This window comes from Notolepis coatsorum, assembly GCF_963971535.1.
Source record: "Notolepis coatsorum genome assembly, chromosome: 13".
NCBI classification, from domain to species: Eukaryota; Metazoa; Chordata; class Actinopteri; order Aulopiformes; family Paralepididae; genus Notolepis; species Notolepis coatsorum.
The window spans coordinates 37,394,637-37,399,492 of record NC_140177.1 but is presented as its reverse complement, the minus strand read 5'-3'; positions in this window follow the sequence as shown (position 1 = coordinate 37,399,492).

Sequence of the window (4,856 nt, the reverse complement as noted above, 5' to 3'; positions counted from 1 at the left end):
TCGCATTTGGCGAGTAAAGTGGCCTAATTTCCTTCCCTGAACACTACCCGCGTCCGTACAACAAAAAAGGGTTTTTGAGCATGAAATAAAATGTCTAACCTTACGTCGTAGTCCGGTGCTTTTTTGGAAACATTATAGTCATAACAGATACACCTAGCTGGCTGCTTTGAGCACACGGGGCTAACGTTAGCTAGCAAGCAGCTATCACTAAAACGCTAACTAGAAGCTAACCACTGTATACAGTTTCAGTAGACTAACATTACACCTCTGTGATTTAAATGTGTCCTTCCTTAGTAACTTATACAGTATACTCGAGGGTTGTACTAGGGTTGGATGCAGTTCCCCGTTGGTCAGTCTGTCTGTTTTCCATCTTCTGCTGTGTTTAACGTTATCCGTTTGAGAGTGCTCCTGATGGCTAGCCTAGTAACGCAGGACTTTTATCATGTGTCCGCGGGTTGGCCAGTACTGCGCGAACTTTTATTAAACATTATATGTCCGCGGGTGGTCTTGTGCAGTGCTCTCGTGGCACTGTCAACTAAAGCGAGCACTCAGAAGACGTGCACCGTTTGCCAGTGCAGTGATTGCAGAATGTTTTTTTTTTTGTATACTTGCCAGACTGGCGAGTGGTCTTCATGAATCACTCGCCAAACGTAAAAAATACTCGCATTTGGCGAGTAAAGTGGCCTAATTTCCTCCCCTGAACACTACCCGCGTCCGTACAACAAAAAAGGGTTATCCTAGCGGGCGTCACAGCAGCGAAGAAGCTAATAGCATTGAGATGGAAGGAGCCTGAGAAGCTCACAGTGATTAACTGGTCCCTAACACTGTTGGATGTGATTTATCTTGAAATATCCACGGCGCGGGTGATTGGGGTGGGGCAGGCTGGGATTGAACTGTGGGTCGCAGCAGCTGAAAAGGTCAGAACCGCCGTGTGCGGCTGAGCGGGGTTGGGGTGCTTGTCCGGGGGAGTCCGGCGGTCTCGTGGGAGGGGGAGGAGGAAATGTCTTGTCTGTCTTGTCTTTTGTGTTGTCCTCTTGACTTTAACTGGGGGGATTTTATTGGGGGGGAGCTATTTTGCTATTTCTTCACTATTTGGGCACTTTTACACGGTTCCTGTGAGTCTATGGAACACCTCTGTAGGTTTTTGTTTTTCAAGAAGGTTCATTGTTTTGTATTTCTATTCGGGTACTCAAAAGCAGCGTTTTTCTACCTCAGGACCTTAGGCCGTTTTGAGGCTGGGCTCCAACCACTGTGTGGCCCGGTGGCAACTGCCACATTGTTATGCAGCTGGGAAATCTCTGACATCACTGATATGCACATTTTGAGATGACTCAGTTCGGTGAGGGTGAATGTTATGAGGTGAATTGGAAGAATACGCCTTTTTGAGAATTAGAGACATACGTTTTATTAATATAGGGCCACACGGCCGGGAAACGGTGCTGAATACTGGGAGAGGCCATTTATGAGATAGTACCCCTTTAAATTTAAAATGTTGTACTCTGTTTTTTTTTTTTTTTTATAATTTGTTATTTCTGTATTATTATTGTTTCTGTTATCTCCCTGTGAAGTTCTGTGTATTGTTATTGTGGTTATTGTGTTGTCTTGTTTTCATGTAAGTAATAATACAAATAAAATTGATAAAAAAATTATAATAATAATCTCAAAGCGCTACAGTGTAGAAGAACATAGAAACTAGCAAGATAGTAAAAAACATAAAAATAAGTAGGACTAAAATTAGTAAAGGAATAAAAAGAACATGAAATGTGAGGGCTAAAACTAGTAAAAGAGTAAAAGAACACAGAATGTGTGGCGCTAAAACTAGAGAAAAATCAACAAAAGGCTCTTAAAAAGATGTGTTTCGAGGCCCCTTAAAACCTTTTAACAGGTGGGGTACCGTATACGCTGGCGGAACACAGAACTTTGCAAGCATCTAACGGCTCAGGTCTGCATTCTTTATACAACATATTATATATAGAATTAAACCCCTATTTGTTGCCGTTGGAATGCCACTTCACTCAACAAAATCCGTGTTCTCGGGTTACATGCCGATATGTCAGGCGTGCAACTTTGTACATGCAAGCGTCAGATTACCACCCTGGACTCCTGAGGTTCTAGAACTGTCAATCATTCGCCGATTTTGAAAATTATTGGACATAGTTGTAGCCAATGAGTGTAGCTGATACCCCACGTGGGGTTGTGCGAATCAGGGATCTAGGTGAAAATATGAGATGCTTCCAGCTGCAGCACGTCAGACCGCAGCGCTTACAAGCCCCGCGCTTACAAGCCCCGCACATAGCGACCCCTCGCTTCCATTGGCTGATTTTGGTCACGTGATTTGGGTCCCACCCAATGGCTGAGGTCCCCCGCGCTTAGATATCCCTCGCTTCCATTGGCTGTGTAGCTGAGGGGTACAATTCCCTGACTGTATTGTTAGATATGATATTTAATACCACTACCTCATGTACTTTAACTTCTGGCCACCCAGTACAAGATATAAGTATGATGAACACTTTCCCACCTGATGAAACGAACCAACACAAATGGACCAAATCGAATATTTAATAGAGCAAAGGGTGTACACAATATTCACTTAATTACATTTATGATTTGAAATGTTAAGTATGCACTTTTATGGCAAATGAGTATTCGTAGGTAAATCAACATTGAATGTCCAATCTCTGGTTGCGCAGGGAGTAAGTATACAACCTGGAATATTTAGGAAACGATAGCGATAGTACTTAAATAATTATAGCTGGATACACTAAGGGGGGGGGGGGGGGGTCCCGCTGGTTGTAAGACAGTAGGAGGGGGGGGTTAGAGAAGTCGCTGGCGGTATCCCATCTGGCCGACGGTGTCTTGGGAGAATCCAAAGTCTTAGACCCAGTGCCCACAGAACCTCGGGCCGTAGACGAACACAGCTGGACCCTCTGTGGAACGGTATCTGCCGGTCCACAACGGAGAGACGTGGTGCGACCTCACGTGTAGAGCGCCGCCTCACCTGTAGTCCTCTCCGGGGGGTAATTCCAACACTCGACAGTGTTGGCCTTTATCCATGGAATAATCAAAGCACATAAAGCATAATCCAAGAGCCGTGGAAGGCTCGCCGTCGTCGGGTAGAGTAATCCAATATACAGGTCCAGTCGCTCTTGACCCGGAGCTCCTCGGATGCAATCACCACTAGGGGTCTGACCAGCCTGGATAAGCGTCCAGATAACGTCAGGAACGATGGGGGTACTGATAACTGTAGAACTCGAACCGAACGATGCACCATACATAAATAGACTATTATTAGCTTAATAGAATACGTCCAACTCGACGGTATGGTGCCAAACTATGACCATTCAACTATTAATCTACACGATATCTCAATGCCTATTCTGGGCCAAGTAGGCCCTACTACACCGCACGTGCTTCGTGGGGAGGCTTTTGCGTCTGTCACTCTGTTGGAGGGTAAAGAACTGGACTAAAAGAAAGTTCTACTTTACGAGCGTCATATATATATGCGCTATGAACAAATAGTACCACACGTATTTCGCCCGGCATATTACTGCGCGGAACCGGGGGCTGCCTCGACATGTTAGGCGGCACGATTGAACTTGAACCTAGGGGTATGGCAACCTGGCGCCAGGTTCTAGTCCAATGGTAGAATGAAACTATTATGGGCTGTTTAGTAGAAACGGGGATATTCAATGCATATTGTACAAGGAATATACAGGGGATATCAAACGATATACAAATACAATTAAATATATATATATAAATAAATATACATATTCGGTTTAATCTGATCCTTCACAACAGCCGCCCCCTAATTAGTCCCACCTAATTAGCTAAGCAGAGACAGATTAACCGCACTGTCTTCCACTCAAGGTCCGCTGTAAGGTCAGTCAACTCACAAAGTCATAGGGTCATGGTCATCATCGATAGTATCTGGGAGTCGGGGCAGTTCTATGAGCCTCGCCACGGGCCGTGTGTAGGTGCGCCCTTGGACGAGTACTTCAGCTGCTCGGACCTTGCCATCGGCACCGGTGATCACTTTGCTTACGCGGCCAGCCGGCCACATAGCTCTGGGGAGTGACTGGTCAACTATCATGACGACTGTTCCTTCTGTCAAATTGTCTCTCTCTTTTACCCACTTCTGGCGGGTCTGTAGAGACGGTAGGTAGTGAAGTAGGAAGCTGCTCCAAAACTTGTCAGCTAGTACTTGGCTGTACCTCCACATTCTTCGGCCGTTCGCTTCTTCGGGCCTGTACATTGTCTGGGGTAGCGCGGGGTCCAGCCGCCCCATTAGGAGTGTGTTGGGGGTGACTGGGTCGACATCTGCTACATCACTGGAGACGTAACCGAGGGGTTTGGAGTTCAATACTCCCTCGATCTCTGTGAGGACTGTCATTAGGACTTCCTCTGCCACAGTCTGGGCTCCGAGTACGGCATACAGGGCTGTCTTTATAGAACGTACTTCTCGTTCCCAGGTTCCACCGAAGTGGGGTGCGTTCGGGGGATTAAACTGGAAGTCAACCTGGGCTGGAGCGAGGTGGGTCTTAAGTTCTGGGCCCATAGCTTGGAAGCTCTCTCTCAGCTCTCTTTCTCCGCCTTTGAAGTTGGTCCCGTGATCAGACATCAATGTAGACGGTTGTCCTTTCCGTGATATGAATCTCCGGAAGGCCATAAGGAACGAGTCTGTGCTCATGGTCGGAAGGAGCTCGATATGTATCGCTCTGGTGGTCATGCATTTGAATACAATACCCCACCGCTTCTCGGTGCCTCTTCCTCTTTTTATATACAACGGGCCAAAACAGTCCATGCCTGTGGAGTGGAATGGCTTGTCGCCGATTCGGAGGTGACAGGGGGGTAGG